Source organism: Strix aluco, chromosome 3 (genome assembly GCF_031877795.1).
Source record: "Strix aluco isolate bStrAlu1 chromosome 3, bStrAlu1.hap1, whole genome shotgun sequence".
Taxonomy (NCBI): Eukaryota; Metazoa; Chordata; class Aves; order Strigiformes; family Strigidae; genus Strix; species Strix aluco.
Window position 1 is genome coordinate 121,992,816 of NC_133933.1, and position 6,059 is coordinate 121,998,874.

Sequence of the window (6,059 nt, forward strand, 5' to 3'; positions counted from 1 at the left end):
ATCTGGGTCTCCACGTTCTTTCTGGTGGTGGTTTTGACCCGAGTGGAGACCATGGTTCAGTCTACTCGTGGAGAACGATAAGATGAAATTAGCTCAGATAAGTTCTAGACCCAGGCGAGGGACTGTGCTGTCTGCACGAACTGCGGCGCCACAGCCTTCTTGCCGCGCCACAGCCTTCTTGCCGCGCCACAGCCTTCTTGCCGCGCCACAGCCTTCTTGCCGCGCCACAGCCTTCTTGCCGCGCCACAGCCTTCTTGCCGCGCCACAGCCTTCTTGCCGCGCCACAGCCTTCTTGCCGCGCCACAGCCTTCTTGCCGCGCCACAGCCTTCTTGCCGCGCCACAGCCTTCTTGCCGCGCCACAGCCTTCTTGCCGCGCCACAGCCTTCTTGCCGCGCCACAGCCTTCTTGCCGCGCCACAGCCTTCTTGCCGCGCCACAGCCTTCTTGCCGCGCCACAGCCTTCTTGCCGCGCCACAGCCTTCTTGCCGCGCCACAGCCTTCTTGCCGCGCCACAGCCTTCTTGCCGCGCCACAGCCTTCTTGCCGCGCCACAGCCTTCTTGCCGCGCCACAGCCTTCTTGCCGCGCCACAGCCTTCTTGCCGCGCCACAGCCTTCTTGCCGCGCCACAGCCTTCTTGCCGCGCCACAGCCTTCTTGCCGCGCCACAGCCTTCTTGCCGCGCCACAGCCTTCTTGCCGCGCCACAGCCTTCTTGCCGCGCCACAGCCTTCTTGCCGCGCCACAGCCTTCTTGCCGCGCCACAGCCTTCTTGCCGCGCCACAGCCTTCTTGCCGCGCCACAGCCTTCTTGCCGCGCCACAGCCTTCTTGCCGCGCCACAGCCTTCTTGCCGCGCCACAGCCTTCTTGCCGCGCCACAGCCTTCTTGCCGCGCCACAGCCTTCTTGCCGCGCCACAGCCTTCTTGCCGCGCCACAGCCTTCTTGCCGCGCCACAGCCTTCTTGCCGCGCCACAGCCTTCTTGCCGCGCCACAGCCTTCTTAGGGGCTACTCACGTTCCTTAGGGGCTGCTCTTGTACGTGAGGGGCGTGGTCACTCCAGTCTCCGCCCACTCTGAGTCACCGCTGCCCTCGTTAGCAGCTCACTCTTCCCGCGCAGGGGGGAGGCGACTTGAGGCTCTCCATCTTCTCTGGGCTTCTGCCTTCTCGTTTTGTGTTTTTGTCGCGGGTTTTTGATGCATTCAGAAGAGTCCGCTACCGCTATCCTTCTCTTCGGAGCCCCCCTCCTCAGCAACCTTCAGCCTGGGTATCGATGGAGTCCTCTGAGGGAGCCATGTTGAGCTCGTCCCCTGGGGAGCCATTTTGAGCTCGTCCCCTGGAGCAGCACGCTGCGGTCGAGGACTCTCCTCTGGGGTCGGGAGTCTGCCCAAAAAAGCTACTTGGGGTGACTTAGGTCGAGATGCTGCCCTGAGAAGGTCCTGGAGGTTGAGAGCCCTCACTTGTTAGGTGAGTGATAGAGCGTTTTGGGTTGTTAAACCGTAGGGAGTGGGTCTTTGTTCTGCGTTTTGGGTCCTTGTTAAACCTTAAGGAGTTGTTCTTCGTTCTGTGTTTTGGGTTGTCCTTAAAGCCTAGGAAGTTTCTCTGTTCTTTGCTCACATACATTTGAACCTGTAATTTGCGGAGGGCTAGTTAATTGTGTTGACAATTTTTTAATTTTTGGTGGTTGTTTATTTCAGAGCCTCTGTAACAAATTGGCGTAGTTCGCAGGATGTCGATATAGGAGTTATTACAGAAGTATAGTTGTGTCCCTTCTCCCCCAGAGATACAATGGGCGAAGGAGAAGTGGTTTGATCCGGTGGTAGTTGTGAGAAAGTTGGAACAAAGCCGGGGAAGTTGGTGGAATGGCGGACGTGAAGGAAAAATGTGTGCCATATTAGGTGCCTGCTTGATTCAGGCGCAGGATTATTTTGTGGTGGTGGAGAAAGATAATTTAGAGGAGCGATTGGAAATTGATTGTTTGAAGACAGAATTGTTAAGAGAAAGAAGGCGGTTATTAGAGAAAAAAGTGAAATTATGTTGGCACGAGCAAAAAAGCCTCCCAGTGTTGTTCAGATTCAAAAGTCAATCACAAGTGTAGATATTGAGAAGTGGGATGGAGCTATTTGGGGAGAGTCTGACGAAAGTAGCTTGAAGGAATTAGAGAAATTGGAGGAAGGGAAAGTGCGACTTGTCATTAAAGGCACACGGGTTCACAAGGTGGGAACCCCCGAGCCACCCCGTCTGTACAACCCCTTGGGCAGGACCCAAGCTTAGTGAACTTCAGGTGAAGTTTTCGCGTAAGCCGGGTGAAAGTAAAACTGAGTATTTGCGGAGGGTTTCTTTAATCGAATTCTGTTGAGTGATGACGAGGCGGGAGGTTTCTGGGGTCCCGGAGTGTTTTTAAGTGTGGGACCAGCGGGTAACCTGTCGATAACATCTCGAGTGGCTTACTGGGCTGGGGGGTGGACCTGTCGGAGCTGGCAGAGGGAGTACAAAAAGCTGCTTGCATTTGGGCAATGGGTGATAGGGGCGGTGCAGAATACCGCTCGCCGGGCTGGTGGATCCCAGCCACTTTACAGCTCGTACTAGAGGGCTCCCGGCTGCCTTAAAGATACATGTCCAGTATCTGAGGGTTTGTTTTTTTTTTTTGGCACCCTCGGAGAACGGGTGCAAAGAGCTGTTGAATGCGACTAGTGACACACCGCCCCCCCCCCCTCGCGTGCAGGTGTTAACGTGGGCAGAAGCGTTACAGGATTTGGTTGCTGATGGGCTAGAGATGGGCTGGACCGGCGCGGGTGGCGGGGATGGAAGCCGAAGGGTTCGACCAGTCAGTCGGAAACTTCCCCCCCCCCCCCCCCCCCCCCGCAGCCTCCTCATAAGAGTTTAAACCCCCCGGGGATAAGTCAGGTCCATTCTATGATTCAGGAAGGAATCCTCTTTGGCTGAAGGCGTTGGCACTGGGGGTACCCCGGGCAATATTACATGGGCAATCTACTAGTAATATTTCGAAGTTGGTGCAATTGCTGGAGGGCAGAACTCGAGGACAAAGGAGAAATAGTAGGATTTTAAGTTTTGGCAGGTGAACAGTGGTGTTTACCAGATGGCAGAGTGTGGGGTTCTGGAGTTAGGGGGACAGAAGTTACCTGTGTCTCTCAATATCCATTGCCAACTGCTGCCAGACAGGGTATTTTTGAGGTGACCAATGATGTTGGAAAAAAAAAATATAAATTGTACACATTCCCCTTATACTTCTCCGGTGTGGTCAGTCCGCATAGCAAACAAAAGGTGGCAGTTAGCAGTCGATTATGGGCGGCTGAATGCCCATCCAGGCCCTTTGTCAGCTGCGGGCCTGGCAAGGCTGAGCTGGATGCAGTCCTGCAGGAGCGCGCCCGCCAGCTCTGGGACGGGCTTTTTGTGGTTCCTTTGCAGGAAGCAAACAGATCGCTTTGCTCCCCCGTGGGAAGGCGTGCCATTTCCATTTGCGTGTTTTCCCTGAGAATATCGGCACTCGCCGACAGTTGCTTGCTATGTACTGGCTCAAAAGCTCGCTAAAACCACGCCCGGAGAAGGGGTTAAGAGCTCTGGGATCCCCCCCCCCCCTCCTGTGGGAGTCACTCAGCGAGAAGCTGTGAGGAAGCCCTATGTGCAATTAGATAATTGTTACCACACACGGCAGATAAAGAAGGAAACATCCAAATCAATTTAATCAGGTGACAGAACCCACTTTAGGGCCGGGGTGGTCCAGGAGTGGGCACACAAGAAATACAGCGTGTTTGCACACCCCATACTACCGTCAGGCTATGGGCATTGTCGACATGCTTGGGAAGCCTTAGGGAAAGGTGGAAAAATTCACTGTATTAGTGCCGGATGGATAATTACTAATTTTTAACTTGATGCCCAGGTTCTGATCTGAGGCCTAGTTCTGTTCTTTTTGTAGGATCTTGGAGAAACAGATGACTTCAGCATGCTGATTGGTAATGGTGATCCGTACAGACAATCAAGACTTGGATGACAGTGTGGTGGTGAATGAATCTTGTAAAATTTCAGCATTCAGAAGAATGATGAACTTAGTGCTATTGTGTTAATGCCACTTTAGGTCAACAAATAAAGTGGCAAAAGAATTGAGGCAATTGTTCCTATATTAAGCATTAATTGGCTAATTGGATATGTTTGAACCTTTCTTGTTAGAATGGTTAATCAGTTTCTATCAATTTTGATTGTAATACATTCTATGGTTGTGTTTTTGTTGATTGTATAGTCACGTATGAACGACAATCCACGATGAGTATAGAGGCTCGCTGGGACCACACTCCCTTTTAACCTTGGAGGCGAGAGGGGACGGCACCACCACTTCAAGGAAACTAGCCGAATCATGGATATAGTCACGGGGTGGATTGTGTGGCAGGTGCACCCGCCCAATGAAATAGGGCTTCTTGGCTACTGACGTTGTAGCCGCTCCTGATGGCCTTTGTTCTTGGGAATTCACAGTAGTTGGGGCCTTCGGCCCATAGGAGCCACTAATGAGCACAGATCAGATTCGGCCTGGGCATCAATGGAATCCCTTGGGGAGCCATTCTGAGCTTATCCACTGGGGAGACCCTTGGGTCGGGACGCTGAGAAGGGCATGGGGACAGGAATGGGTGACATGGCTGGGAGCAACGGCCTGCGGAGGGCATGGGGAAAGCCATGGGCCTGAAATGTGAGGGGTGATGCCCTTGCAGAGGGGTTGACCTGCGTAGCGCAGACCTGACAGTGTTCCTCCCTCTTCCCGAGGCAGAGCAGGACGCTGTTGTCAGGCAGGCAGGCAGGGGACCTCAGACACACACTGGGTGGGACGCCATGGCAGTGACACAGCCTGATGCCACCTTCGGGACAGGACTCTGTGTGCCCTTTGAGAGAAGACCTCCCGAACTCCATCATGGCAAACGAAGCCGTTTCCTCAGCAGAGGTGTGTCTGTTCCCTTCAAGCGACACCTCACCGACTTCCATTGCGGCGAGCAACGCTGGCTCCTCTTCACCGGCATGTCTTCTCCCTCCTGTGAATGCAGCCGACATGTCTCATGGCTCCAGCATCCAGCCTGTCCTGGAGCATCGCAGGGCTGGCCCAGAGGAGCAGCCTGGGACTCACATGCCTGTGTACGGTCCTTCCCCTTCTGGCCAGGCACCACTGCAGAGCAAGGGAGCTCCCTGGGGGCACTCAGGCCAGGGGTCTGAGAGGCCCAGCATCTCCTCCAGGGACATGGGGCCTCCAGAGCAGCCCTTGGAGAAGAGTGGCCCCGTGGAAGAGGCAGACCACTCCCTGAGAGGCCAGAGCAGCTCCAGTGAGGATGTGGGGACACCTTGCTCTCTTCTTTTGTTGGGGACGTTCCCCTCTCACCCGCTGCTTTCATGTCTGTGTAGGAGGGGAGGCTGAGGAAGCGCCAGCGCAGAGGCAACAAGGGGCATGCCAGAAGTGAGCAGCCCCTGGGCAAGGACAGGTCCCCTGCAGAGACACCCCCCCAGCCCCACGTGCCCACAGCCCCATCGAGCGACGCCCCACCGAATCACTCCTATGCCAGCAGCCGTTGTCGTGCTGGAGTCTTCAGAGCCCTTAAGGACACAGTAAGTGGAACCGTCCCGCCTGGAGCGCGACAGCTCCTCTGGTAGCCCACAACCGTCGGAGGTCCCACTAACGCTGCCCTCTGCCACTGGCCTGTATGCCTGGAGATTTACGGTGTGTATGAAATAGGCCATCATTTCAACAGGGCCCTCGAGGACCTCAACAAACGCCTGGACATGTAAGGCTACTGAGAAGGGCATGAGGACAGGGAGGGGGGGCATGGCTGGGAGCAACCCCTTGGGGAGGGCATGGGGAAAGCCGTGGGCCTGAAATGTGAGGGGTGATGCCCTTGCAGAGGGGTTGACCTGTGTGGTGCAGACCTGACAGTGTTCCTCCCGCTTCCTATGGCAGAGGAAGACGCTGTGTCAGGCAGGCAGGGAGGGGACCTCAGGCACACGCTGGGTGGGACCCCACTGCAGTGACACAGCCTGATGCCACCTTCGGGACAGGAAGGAGAGCCCCAGGCT

General features: G+C 55.4%; 1 long non-coding RNA gene across 1 annotated transcript; it reads left to right on the plus strand.

Annotated features, from left to right (window-relative positions):
• The first annotated feature begins 1,125 nt into the window (after positions 1–1,125).
• LOC141921428 (uncharacterized) lies at positions 1,126–4,231 on the plus strand. Its single transcript, XR_012622689.1, has 2 exons — positions 1,126–1,460; positions 3,931–4,231. It is a non-coding gene; the product is annotated as an uncharacterized LOC141921428 (long non-coding RNA).
• The last annotated feature ends 1,828 nt before the right edge of the window (positions 4,232–6,059 follow it).